Source organism: Channa argus, chromosome 11 (assembly GCF_033026475.1).
Source record: "Channa argus isolate prfri chromosome 11, Channa argus male v1.0, whole genome shotgun sequence".
Lineage (NCBI taxonomy): Eukaryota > Metazoa > Chordata > Actinopteri > Anabantiformes > Channidae > Channa > Channa argus.
The window spans coordinates 18,802,205-18,816,829 of record NC_090207.1 but is presented as its reverse complement, the minus strand read 5'-3'; the positions used below and the strand labels follow the sequence as shown (position 1 = coordinate 18,816,829).

The 14,625-nt window shown below is 41.3% G+C and overlaps 1 protein-coding gene across 3 annotated transcripts in view; it reads left to right on the top strand.

Annotated features, from left to right (window-relative positions):
* The window catches only part of LOC137135929 (tetratricopeptide repeat protein 28-like), a 155,679-nt gene that overhangs the window by 78,617 nt on the left and 62,437 nt on the right, over window positions 1–14,625 (top strand). The window lies entirely within an intron of this gene.

Here is a 14,625-nt window from a genome sequence, read left to right as displayed (position 1 = left end):
ACCTTTCAACTGCCTCCTCCCTCTTCCATCGCTCACTCAGGTTTTTCTTTGAACATGATGTATTGTTGTATACACCAAGAGGAACAATATGATGGTTTAATCGTATCAGCTGGTAATTAGTGTGCAACTTCCAGCCGGTGCAGCGCTGATTTATTTGCATTAATAAGAACAGCCCTTCATGGCTCATCGCCTGCAGAAAAGATCCCTTTCCATAAACAATAGCTGGTGTCCCCTTGGGTGAGACCCAGTTGTTGACCCATGATGAACTCCTGACCAGAGCTGCCATATCCTCCTGACTTGGTGAAGTGACACTCTGGATTGTGACCGGCAAAGAGAGACAGAAGAAACAGACTGGCAGCTTGACCCGGACACACTGCAATGCAAAGAGGAAGACCAATAGGTTATACTGCCTGCCTTTTTAAATAGCCTTGGTCCTTTTGTGTGCAAGTGGTCAGAGAGATCGGTGCCTGTTTTTCTTTTCATGTTGCAAAAGAGAGTTACACTGGAACTGATTTGCTTTCACAAACAAATACACATATACATATTCACACACACATGAATGTATGTATGTATGTATGTTACTACTGTTGGTTAGGTGCATACACAGTGTAGTGGTGAATATACCGCCCCAAATCCTTTGTGTGTATGCAGTGTGTGTGTGCAAACAGACTGCCTCTTAACTACCTTTGCCGTTTATTCTTTCATTCTCTCTCACTCTCTCCTCCTCTACTGGCATATTGAGATGCTTTAATGGAAATATAGAGAGATGGAAAGAAATGAAATGTCCAGGGTTCTCTGGCTCTTTGTCAGAGCATATCTGTTCAAGAAAGAATAGTAGCAACTGGGGCACACATTTCTTAACTTTGCTGAAAGGCCATTTGTCATTTAGGCAGTGAAAGTGCTGTATTTCTTTTGCTTTTAGTGAAGTTCTTCATGGTTGTAGCTCTTTTCCCAATCAGGGGCAATGCCCCAAGTTCATATAGTTTAGTTTATTTAAAAGCTCTCTGACTCTGGGATTTTTGAGGAATTTACTTTCCTTTGCAAAAGTTCCATTTAAGGTTACAGAGCATCACCATTTTGAAGAGGAACAGATCAACAAAAATCCATTAACCACCAGCGGCAGATCAAAATGCATCAGCACTACGTGACATTTTATACCAGTGCACTTATATTCTTTATTTCAGCGCTATTTGTTTTTTTGAATGACTCAAAGTCTATTATTAATACTATTTGTTGAGCTCTAGGTCGTCCACATTCATGCTTTAAATATATACTAAGTTTTGGCAGGGTTATCGAATATGACTTTATGAATAAGTTATAGGTACCAGCAGAAAAGTCCCTTTTCTGTCAACAACGCCTTTAAATTCTTTATTTTATGCAATTGATAAAGACAGAATTTTCACGGTTTGTCAGCTTTTGTATTGAGGGTGGACCCAAGTGCAACAAGACGAGAGGAAGCCTGGCAAGAAAATAAACTAGTAACAAATACGAGAAAAGACTAACCAAAGTTCACACCATTGAGAAGGAAAAAGCTGGCACCATTAGAGGAAGGGGATGTCTAATGCAGACAGACACACAGATTAAGGGAACCCTTGGTTGGCTCATACAGCCTCAACAAGAGTGGAGCTAATAAACTTAAGGATCGGAATAGGGAATTAAAGTGAACCAAAAAGATGCAGCTAGGACTATGGATATGAGCATTAATACATAAACCAGGACTAGAGAAAACTAAATAATAGAATATTTACACAATCTCAGGAACTAGGGAATAAACACGAATCAGGACTAGTATAAATGTATGAATGAAAGTATGAATCTGAACACAAGGACAAAACGAAGGAAATCTACAAGGAAGAGGCTACTAACCCAAACAGTGGGTGCATGGGCTTACAAGAATTGAAACAATAATGTAGGGACCCAATTTGTACATGAAGGTGTATAAATATAAAACATTAAGAAAAAGTAGCAAGACTGAACATTAATATGCAGGGTAAATCCAATCCAATCCAATCCAAAAAAAGTACACACTACAGAAAAATAAACAGGGGTAAATACAGACTATGAATTAAAAGCTTTATGCAAGAAAAATCCAGAGCAGGAATTAACAACTTAACATAAATGCCAACATTCCTAAAGGACTAAACAGAGACTACCTTGAAGCCAAAAACATGCGCACTGAAAGATAACTAGGAGACAGGATGAAAAACAGAGTAAACCTCAGACCAAATAATCAGGTAGTAGAGCCCACAAAACAGAATCAGGCAGAGCCAGGAGCTGGGCACACAACAAGGATCCAAGGAATTTTGGGGAGAGCTGGGTCTAAGTAGGGAGGGGATCAGGTGAACCTAATCAGAACTGATGAGGTGTGTAAAGTGGCGGAGATCAGTGTAGAACAAGAAAGAGTGGCTACAAAGTAAATGTCTGGGACAGGAAGTGAAGTTGGTGAAACATGACAAAATGCAGTCCAAGGCCAGATCATGACACAGTATTAATTTCAAAGATAATATTCCAGTGTGTTTACTTATGTTGTATATGAAACATTTAAAATACTCTATGGCAAATGCTTTGTGTAAATAGATATTCGACATGTTTTTCCCTTGACCACTGAGAATATGTCTCAGTGGTACAGGACATGAAAATGTCCTTTTGAAAACCTTTCCTCCTGTTCCATGATGTCCCTGTCCAATCACAACATGCGGCTTGTCTGTAAGCTTGGTGTCACTCTCCCAGTGCCTCAAGAAAGCAAAGGAGAGGGATTTGTCTTCTTTTCCCCTTCACTTATCTCTTTTGTTTGTCCTGGTTTCCGGAGATGAGCAGGAACCCTCCATTCTCTTCTCAAGCGAAACTAAGTGCTGCCGCTACTCTCAACCTGCCAGCTCTAAATTGGCAGCCTGACCTTCTTTTTCTTCCTTGGGGCGCCTGCACAAAGCCATACCTCTACCATGGGGGGAAAATGCAATTAAGAGGTGACATAAACACTGAGCACTCGTTGTAGCTAGGCCCAGGCAGAAGGAGGGGTTCAGCAACTGCCATTGTGACGTGCATAGATATTCTAGTCCATTAATTGGACTTCACGCATTGTAGAGTGACAGTAGGGTGAGTGGCCTCAATAGAGAATAGCGGATGTGCCTTGGTCTTACTGAATGAGCCTTGACAGGAAAGTGGTGTCAGAATTTGCACAGGCTGCTGTTTGCATTAAGCGTGGCTGCTCTGTGACCTTGTGTTTTGATTCATTGTAGGTAATTAGCACCTAATGTTTCTGCACTTGTGACACACAGACACTGTCTGCAAAGCAGGGATGGCCATTTCAAGCAATGTACTAATTGGCATAATAACCCTTTGTAATCAGATATGCCACCAAATATTTTCTTTAATGAAGGCTTTGTCTTTAGAAAATTTTTAAATTTAAGACAATAAAAAATAGGCTGAATAGCTCACAGTTTTTATTGTAGTAGATGGACCTCATTTAAACAGGAACTGAGAGAGGGTAGTCTTTAATTGCCAGCTAAGGTGTGTGACATTTGGAGCGTTACATCGAAACTGGCCCAGAGTCCAAAAGCTGTTGTGAGGGGCTGAGTAATTACTCTGGTCTCTCCAGGCAATAGGTTTAATAGGGCAACTCAGTAATAGAAGGAGAGCACACGTGCACAGTCACCACACATACACATTAAGAAATGGACACACAAGTTTCACTTTTTATCGTATATTTGTTTGTGCCTGTGTGCTGTGATTTCAGCAAATGTGAATATTTAAATTTTTGCTTTGTAGATGAAATCATAGTCAAAGATATGATTTCCTTTCTTTTCTTCATTCAAACATGGTTTTCTTTTCTCCTAAGTAAAAACAAGACAAAACCTCCATCAAGTGCTCATTTTTCACAATTACAGTGTTTTGATCTGTGATTTCGCTCAAACTTTTGTTTTGATCTGTATGACTTCAACATTCTAGCATCTATGAATATGCTGTATACTTTTTTAATTATTATTTTTTATGAAAATATATTGTCATACGATCTCTTCAGAGGAACTCTCTGAGTCAGATCCGGAGTGATGTGTATGATGGTTAGCCTTGTAAACAGCCTGCCGCTCCACCATGTCTGTGCTTAACATGTTTGTTCAGTAGATGAGTGGCTCCCTGGCCCTCTCCTCAGGGTTGTTTAGCTTTCAGACCCCTGACAGAGGAAAGGAAAATCCCTTGGGGAAACTTGAAGCACTACAGGTTGAATGAAATTCTCTCTGAACACTCCAAAGCTCTCTTCATCTCCACAGGCTCCAGGGGAAAAAAGCTGCAGAAAAATGTTTAAAACAGGATGCTTAATCCACCAGCACAAAAAAAGCATAGTAGCTGAGTTTTTTTTTCCTTTTTTACCCAGGAGAGAAAACACTTTAAAAGAGGCACAGCATGATAGGCCAGCATAATGAGCCATCACTGGCTGATATTAGGAAGTTTATTCATAGAGTAGCACTAGAAGATGGCTTAGTGCAGGATTTTATCTTAATGCCACAACATGATAAATGATGCAGAAAGGATAGTGATAGGAAATAGTTTGAAAATATAGTATGTAGCAATATATTTCCAGTAACATTTTGTAGAGGAATGTAAGCAAAAAATATGACTGTGTATTTTTGTGTACATACTGTAAAAAGACTAGTGTGGTCATACAAACTGCAGGGAAACAGGCCTTTAAATGAAGCTGACATGGCAGGATCCTATGCTCATCTGGTCAGTTACCCTAGTAATAATGATATAATATACTTATAAATATATGTCTAAATATGCGTCTATAGTATAGTTAAACAATAGAACATCACTCACATACGGTGCCATATAATAATATATTATGAGATTGAGTCCAGAGGGTGGTTGAGTGTGTGTGTAAGTTGTAGCAGGGTTTCAAACAGGGGCTAGTGGCTCAGTAAATGATGGTGGCCTGGTTGGCTACATTGACTGGGGTCATAACTCGCTGGGTAGCCTGATAGGTAATTCATACGCTCATGCTATATAAAGGGGGGGTTCAGTGCCTTTTCACCATTTATCACGCCACATCTGTTCTCTAAAACCCCCAACACTGGTGGCTTGTGCTCTGCCAAACTGTTGCATTAATACAGAGACCCACAAAGTGCAGTTGCAGGTGATACAAAGCCTTCAGTATTAAGCTTTAGCCAGAGAATCATTGCCCCTATTAGCCAAACTGTGTCCTGAAGGTATTGCACCACAGAGTGCTGACTGTAGAGGGAGCGGTCCAGACAATGTGCTAATTTGAATTTGGAGGTTTGCTGATATTCATTTGCAAAGTTGTGTTGTGGACCTGCACCTTGCTCGAGGTAATCATTAGCACGAGAGGAGGATTTGGTATTCTTTTCAGCCGAGGCACTCCCAGAGAGGGGTCCCTGGCTTCTGTTTCTATTAGTGTCCAAGCCTGTGGCTGAACAGCTAACACTTCAGTGAGTGCTTTCTCGACACATGGCTTGTCTCAGCTGCAGCAGCTGCTGCTGCACTGTCTAACTTAGGGTTAGAAATATGACACTAGAGAACACCCTTAGTATTCTCATGCCCCCCCCCCCCCATGACCCACCATCTCTTCTTCTCTTCTACACTCACAATATCACATCAAATTTTCACATTGCCCAGTGACGTCCATTCCCTTAGACCCCCCCCGACTCACTGTGGGATCACTGGACTTATGTGTGAGCTTTTGTGTGTGTGTGTGTGTGTACTCGCATTGTGCAGGGTTGTGTTGTGTCTCTGTGGCTTTAGGCTCACGCTGCTGTTATCACTGCAGTGTAGAGGGTGGGGAGGAGGGAGTTTGGATCACAGCAAAGAAAGCTTCAGGGAATGTGTGTGTGCGTTTTTGTGTGTGTGTGTGTCTGTGTGTGACATAGTAAGAGAAAGATCTAATGGGATTTACAGAGTTGCATGTTTTCAGTTTGAGCCTTTTGCTGTTAGCTTTTATATTTGCAACAAGAACAACAGTTTACATAGTTAAACCATAATTGTGGGTAATTTGTTGTTGTATACAGGAGAATACATGAGACATAAACACACGATATAAAGAATCACTGTGTGCACAATTAGGTGTAGGGTGTGTAATGTAATAAAATTAAGAGTAGTTTAGGATATTTTTTTGTCAATTTAAAAATTGACATCCATCAAATATGATGGATGAAAAGCAGATTGACATCGCTAATACATCTTTTTTCAGAAGGAAAATAAGTGATTGAGAGGGAGAGTGAATATGGTGAAATTTTTTTTTCTTAATACCTGGAGCTGAAGATTTACAGTAACTTTTCGTTTTACTTGCAGCAAAGTGAAGGTGAAACAAGGAGAATTCTTCCCTATTTTCCCCTATTTCTGCCTCCTTTAAACTCAGTTCCCCTTTACTGTAGTTCTCTGCTCAGTGGGTGTGGATAGGGCTCTTATGATGGATTGCACTTGTGGTCCTCTTGAGTGCATGCATGTGAATAAATGGGTGCAGTGTGCACGTGTTCCACCCTTCTCTCCCTTTTTCCTCCATCTGCCTATTTTTTTCCCCTAAAGTTCCCCTTGCCACCGCACTCCATCCTTTTTTCTCACTTGAGCTGTTTCCGACATGTGTGCAAAAATGCATGCTGCGACACACAAGTACTTGTATTCACATATGGCTACACACGCGGACACGCTGACGCACGCTGCGTAGTACTCCAGGCACCATTCCTCCATGGCCGCAGTGATTAATTACTTTTAACAAAGCAAACAGAGTCTTGCTTGTCTGGATCAATCTTTTCCCTGTCTTGGTGCAAGCTGCTGTCACCAGTAATTTCCAAAATCTGTGTAGTATGAAATGAGGGCCACTTTCACCTCTCCCTGGTCCTAAGCTTTTTTTTTTCCCTTTTCCCCTGTATCTCCACCTTTTTCCATGTAATGAAGCCTCTTCCTACCAAGCTAAAGTACAGCGCTTTTGAATTTTCATATTTTTATTAGCTTTATGCTTTCAGAACATCACATACAAAAATCAACCATCGTGGCTCTTGCTATCCATGCATACTAATTTGCGTCGCTCTGCCAAGCTGATCAAACACCATTAATCCATTTCTAGTATATATTTGTTTCTAAATGAGAAAATTAGTACATTCTGCTACTATAGCCAGCTGGGTGCGACGAGCCCCATTGATTGTTGGCACCCACGGTATGACTCATAGCTGTGAGCAAGTGTCTTTATTTGGATTGCCGTGTGTGTTTTTGTGCATGTGTGTTTTCTGGCAATAGATCACTTTTATGTTAAACCAGTTGCCAGAGGAGTTTTAATACATTTTTTTTATTGATTTTTTTTTAAATACAAACTGTCCACAGGTGGTGAAGAAACCCGTCCACTCGATCTTACTGTATTACAGGACTGGCCATTGAGTCACGCAGCATGCACAGAGATAAATATCAAAGCCAGGGAAGTACAGCTAACATGATTAGCAGGCGGACACAATTAATGATGTATGGTGATGGCCAAAGAACAGTGAGGGAACTTGATGTTTAATGAGCTAACAGAGAAACTGTGCAGATGTGTTACACAACACTCCGTGTAATCAGAGGCAGACACCTCCTATCAGTAGAACCCTGCCAATTAGCCCAATTATGGGAGTGGAGTGTCAGGAATTTAGTATGAAATAGTGAGTACTTGTTGGTAAAGTGTGCATTAGTAACATTGTGCTTATTGAATATGTTCAGTGTGCACATGTTTTTCCGTGTGTGTGATATATCTGCCTTGAAAATCGTACTACCGTTCAGTTCAGCTCTATCTGGGATTGTCCAATAATTCTCAATAAGAAACCAGCCCTAAAAACTACTCTCTTCATTAATAATGAAATATCCACACTGGTCCTCCCATAATTGTACTTTGTGATATTTTCCCTGGCCCAGCAATGTGCCGGAGCATGTCATATATATGATAAGTAGAGGAGTCTGCGTAAAACTCATCACACACATAAATTGGTGCAGCATGGAGTTCATATCGCAGTGTGGCTGAGGGGGAATTAGCCAGTCTGCAGTGTGTATAAACCCCTGCCGCATGTGTTGTGAATTAAAGAGCTTTTATCTGGTAATCGTTGGGGAGATCTCTGTGTGCACAAGCATGCCAAAGCGGTGGCACTGCAGCCACAACAGCCCAGTATAGTGATGCAGCTGCTGCACTGGGAGATAGGAAGGAGAAACAGGTCTTACACAATAAAGAACTCTGATAGCCTGGATTGCAGTAGACTTGTACAGTACATGAGGAAAGAATAACAAGAGGCATTTATCACAGTGTCTCCTTCATGTGCTAAACTATATCTCGCTTTCTCCCCCTCCCCCTCTGTCATTCCACCTCCTCCATGTTTTAAGTATGTGGCTAACCCTTTTGGCCACATTACCATTGTCTTTCTTCACCCTGCCCCTCTTTCTGGTTCTCTCAGCCTCTCAGTGCCTTATCTGTGATTCAGCTTGGCTTTACTCAATCATGTATGACTCCTTACTAGCAGAATCAAAAGCACTGGGGCTCATGCCATGCTTTTCATTAGAGCTCTCCATAAAGACTGACTGTGAGGCTTTTGAAGTGTTGCAGAGCAGCTCTGGAGAAGCCACACGGTCAGACAGCCTGTGCTGCCGTCTCGAATATGATGAAGCAACTTCCCACTAAGGTCTGAACAACCTAATGAACCCAACACAAGTGCTGACACTGACCAGGAGCTGTGCCTACTGTGTGACAAAGTGAGGAGGTAATAACTTTTGATCTTCAAATTCAGCAAGCAATGATAACCAATCCCAAACACCTCAGACTTAAAAATGCTGCTTTGACTTGGCAGCACCTCAGCAAATGCCAATCTTGATAACTTTTGTTTCACACAAGCTAAACGATTCATGAATACAATATCTTTATCTCCCATGAGAAACTCAATACATCAGTGGAGATGGCAGCAACATGTGAAGCTCAGTGTCATGCTTTGAAGAGGTGTTGAGCGAGGATCAGCTGGACATGACTACTTGTCCTAGAGAAGGTGTCGGGTTTCCCATGTTGAGAACATGTGTCTCTCAACCAGTGTTTACTAAGAGCAGGGTATTTTTCAGCCATGCTTGAGTTCACCGTCAAAGCCAATTAAGAGAGTACAAATGAAGATGGAGGATGTGGTGCCTCAGGGCAGGATAGTACAGCACCGAGGCCAAGTGGCCTCTTTTCGTCATCTCTGTGGGGTTAAACACATCAGAGACACATATGGCCAGGGCTGCTTATTTAATTGGCTTTAGCTTTAAAAATAATCAGGATCCAAAATTGGTAATACGTAAGTGTGTTTTGTTCAAGAGAAAATGTAATTGTTCAAATTTTTATTAAGTTTGTGTTTTAATAAGTGGGGAGAAGTTTAATGATGACAGTCAGCGTATTTGGAGATTGCAGCTCTTTGCTTGATAACCCTTTTTGGATATAAAAACTATAATCTATAAAATATGAGCCCTGTATATATTTTCTAATAAAGCACTTTATAGCCACCTCTAGTCTAGTCGGGGTGGTAAGCCCTTCTGCTGCCCAGAGTTTGCTCTCTTTTTCAGGTTCGCCATCTGGCCCTGATTGATTAAACCTCCTTTAAGTAATTAATGCCTACTTTAATTGAGAGTCAACCCCTGTGGCTGTGGGGTTTATGCCCAGTGCTCAGGCAGAGAAGATCTAAGGATCTAGTTGAGAGGGGCATGGAAATCTGTTTAGCACACTGACCCTCTCGGCCTCCTCCACCTCAGGACTCTTAAGATGCTAATAAGTATGCTAGCTGCATTCATGTGACAAATCGGGGGTATAAATCATAGCACTGCAGTGTGACATGATGTTTCCAACATTGGAATTAACGTGCTCGAAATGAGCTGCAGCCACATTGCCTTTTTATTCGCTGGGTTATCACTTTCCATTGGTGTGTTTCCTTTGTGAAAACCGTCAGTTATGGTGGACATGCACGTAGCGGAAAGAAAATTGAATTCCCTCTGCCAAATAGTGTATTGTGACAGCATGTCACTGCACGACCCCACCGCTTGCCACTATTGTGTTGTTTCATCTGTTTGTGATAAATGAGCAATATCAAGTCTTCCCCTCTGTTTCACTTTGACTGTCACAATAGATGTGCCCCATGTGACACTTCCCCGATCACAAGCTCTAACCTTCTTTATTGAAGGTTCTCTTTGTCTTTTGATAATTGTTTTTTTAGAAAACTTTAAACCATCCCAGAGCCAGATAATGTGAGACACAGTGAATACAAAGTGCTTAGCATTGATTCCACATACCTGACTATGACCTTTTCCAATTTGAAGTCCTGCACTAGCTGCCAGTTTGATGTGAGCTGGCTAATCAATTCCTCGCAGCCGTTAGAGAGTACTACATTGTCTCTCACACTGCAGCCTTTACCACGCAACCCTTTTTTTTTTACCTGGCTGTTATTGTCCCCTCTCACTGAATAATGAAACATTTACCTTTTAATTGCCAACTCCACAAAGAATGATCAGTTTAATTTGCTCCAAAGCCAACTAATCTAATGGGCTAATTAAGAGCTTTAGGTGGAACAGCAATCACCAGTGTCTACAGCACCCTTAGGGAGGGAGACATCAATGAATCATAAGTATTTTACTGTGTTTGTAAGGTGCCTCAATTTGACTTGTGTAAGTGCTTAAGATACACCTTTTGATGTGGCTTTCATTTTACAACGTATTGTAAAATAACCACAGAGGCGGTTGTTCTAAGTCTTATAAAATCGGCACATATACCAAACAAAATTAAGGCAGGACTTTTCATTGACTTGCTGGATTAATGCAGACGTTTTAGTCAGTGAAAAAATGAGTCTGTCATTGTTTCGTTTTTTTCACATACACTGCACATACACACAGCTAAAAACACACTTGATCGATGTGGGTCAAGGTTGTTTGCTGGTTTAGATTTTGGTCTTATTAGATTGTGGAGACGGCAAGAGACAGGCCGCTGTGTCATGATTTTATCCCTGTGACCCTAGGGCCAGAGGTTTATGTTTGGCCCAAGGCGACAGCTGTAATTCCCCCAATGCTAACCCTGTGAGGACTGACCTCAGTCCTCCTAATTCCTAGGGAAAATTGATCTGTACCTGTAGGGAAATGGACAGAAACTCTGAGGATTGGCTTGACAAAATAGATTTAATTAACTACAGGCTCCATTGTGTTGCTCTATGGCTTTCAGCTTGTCGAGTAGAAGGACAGAAGAAGGCCCAAAGCAGCAATCATTTTATTTCACGATTTTTTTTAGCTGTTCCCCCAACTAATTTGTCATGGCCGACATTTATCCTTGGATATTAAATTAAGCAGGTGACATTTTGTCTACAGCATCAAGCATCGACTGTGTCACCTTGAAAGTGGCAGAGGACGTGTCCAAAGTATGCCTAAGACACATGTCTTAAACCCTGGTCCACACATGACATTTATGGGTCACAATGGAAAGCAGGCAATGACACATAGTTAAACAGCCAAGAAACAGCGGGATAAAGGGTGGCAGTCTCTTTCATCCTGTCACACCATAGTCTTAATCTCATCCTAACATCCTGGCTTGTGTGGAAAGCAGATTTCAACTAATTCTTGTTTGTTGGAGACGGATGGGTGGTTTTCTTGAAGAACTATCAATGTATTTTTCTTCATCTTGTATTTGTGTGTGTGTGTGTGTGTGTGTGTGTGTGTGTGTGTGTGTGTGTGTGTGTGTGTGTGTGTGTGTGTGTGTGTGTGTGTGCCCGCGCCCCATGTATTTGCAGCCTGCTGTCTCTATTTGATGGTCTGATTTGGGTTCCATTATGTCGCCAGTGGGGGTTCTGTTCAGAGTCATCGCACTTGCACCAACTGCCCTGTGGGCGGTCAGAAACCATCTGCAGCAGGCGTATCCTGAACACAATACAGCAGTGACGGGTGTGGCACAAAGTAAACGGAGCTTACACGGCTTCTATTGATTTCCACATTTGAGAGCATCTCTATTATTGCTGATCACCGATCAGGTTACAGCAAGCAGCGCAAAGCCTTGGGCTAGTGGAGCACTCTGTTCAATGAAAGGGTGCCTGCATTGTGAGTGAGCAGTTGTGTTGCTTTTCTAGAGACGTATCATTGTGGTTGACAACTTTGAATGTATAGCAGAAAACAACATGAAACTGTAAATAATCTCACTACGCAGGTAGGTTTCCAGCTTTATTGCCCTTGATATTGCACCTGCAGATTACCTTGCTGATTTGATTTCTTGCTGAAAATGGTAGAAAACAAATAGATATTGCAGTGCAGCTAGTCCACATATATTTTCAGTTAATCTTAAAGCTTGGGATGACCACATTTAAAAGAAGGATAAGCAAACACAGACACACTCCCAGGTGTTGAGGACACCCCCTGGGTCAGTGCACTTAAGAGGAGACTAAGAAGGAAGCGAGGACATATGCCGAAACATTAATCTGCCTAATAGAAAATGAGCCCTCAACAGCTGGTCTCATGCCAAACTCCCTATCTTAATCTTGTCAACTTTCTGTTAATCTGCTGTGGATGTGGGCCCTATTGTGAACGACGGAGCTGTCGCTGAAAGAAAAGTGTCCATGTTTCATTGTGTCTTGTTAGAGAGAAAGAGAGCAGTTTATGCGACTGTGGTGTGCATGAGCTTGTTTGTGTATGTGTGGAGAATATTGGTTTCCTGTAGTGTGTATGTAGCACGGTGTACCAGAGTGAATAACTTTTTTTTTTTTTGCATCATTTCCCTCTTCCTCCTAAGCATAAAAACATGAATATTTAAACCGACATCAAACAACCATTCATGAAATATTAAAATGTTCGAGAAACAAGAAAAGCTTTTATCCTCTTTCATATTCGTATGTCTTTTGTAGCTCCTCTCTTTCTATTCCTCTCTCTTTTTTACACACACATACACACACACACACACACACACACAGACACACACACACACACACACACACACGTACACACATGCGCATTATCTCTCTTAGAATTTACCCACGGGTTAAGAACGACGAACATTCCCACTCGATCCACTCTTCTGTGGTATCAGCACATTGCTGCATTAAAAAGAGGAGGATAAGATACAGGAAGGTTCAATAATTTAGCCTGGATTTAGTCTGGGGCAAAACACATTATTCAGTCTTGGTTTGTTGATGTCATGTTGTACAATACGCCAACACATGTGTCACATTTTAGAACGGCCTGCATTCTGTAAGAACTTTGCCTCCAGACGAGTCATTCTCTAATGTGAATTATGTTTCCTGTTTAGGGAGATGCTTTTTGGCTCCAAGTACCATTCAGTATGTAATGCTTTATGTCGACAGGGCAAAGTTAATCTGTGGAGCCCTCTGTGTCCCTGTACATTTCTTTCTCTTTATCATATAAGAGCTAGAGGCTTTGCTAATCACTGTAGCCACAGCTCTAACCAGAAGCTGCTGTGGTTTTAGAAAAAGATCCTGTTAAGCGTGAATTAAAACAAAATGCTATTTAGGGGTAAAACCTTGGTCTTCCTTTACTCCAAATGCTTCATGCCAATAGCATAACCAGGCTCATGGTGTTACATCTGCAACTTTGTGCAGTTCTGCATATTTTGTGCTCCCTTATAGAACAGATTCACTTTATCTTTGTCAGTATCACTGTCAGTGTCCTTTTTGGATTTAATATTCAGCTACTGTATTGTAAATTCAAGTAAACCTTCTGTTTTATGTGAAGCATTAGATCAATTGACTTGTTGGATTATGCAGAGTATGAGGTTAGATTGTGTGTCCGTGTCTTTGCGCAGACACATGATTTATTTGAAGGCAGTGGGAGATTAATGGAAAAAAAAAATGCTATAAGTCAGTGTGGCACATTGCTTCTGTCATTTTTGCTGTGTCTCTTTCATTTCTGCATTTATTCTCATGCTTGTATTTACAGTATTTCAATACACTCTCTGCAGAGAGTCTTTTAACCTTATATAAGACATGATAGGGTAAATAAAAGGATTAAAGCAGATGCCATTATTTTTTTCAAGTAAGTCTTATTTAATTCATCTTTTCTCTTGTTACCTTCCCCATTTTGTTTTGGTCAGGGCATGCTGCTTAAGGGAATGAGAGAAAGATTTCTGGGATAGCTGTCATATTGTAGGCTAAATCTAATCAACGGGAGAAGTGCTTTTAAATGTCGTTTGTTCCCCGGGGCAAAACGTTTGTGGGCCTCTTTGCTCTCACTGGTGCATCCTGCCCAAACTGCACCGCCACTAGATGCAATTAATATTGAGCGGATACCCTGGCCTCTGCTCCACTTATATAATAACAGCGTTAGTACAAAGGTTAATGCTTTGAATCTAATCTTTGTCCTCGTCATTTTCAATAGAGTTGTGATGCAAGCGAAGGGAAGTAGAAATGTTGGGGGGGGGGCAGTGGGTCTGGAGAGAGATTGGTAGTCAGTGGGGAGGCTTGGACGGAAGCAAAATTAATTACTGTTCTCTATAAATTCGATGTCATGTCTCATTTTCCCTAATCCTCCCTGTCTTTCTCACTTCCTAGTGGTGCTAACAGAGAAGCTTGGGAAGACTAATGAAAAGGCCTCTTAGATGCTAATGGCAAATTAGCCCTCGTGTCACTTTTGGAAGCTGTGAGTGGAGTGACTGCCTATTCAGTG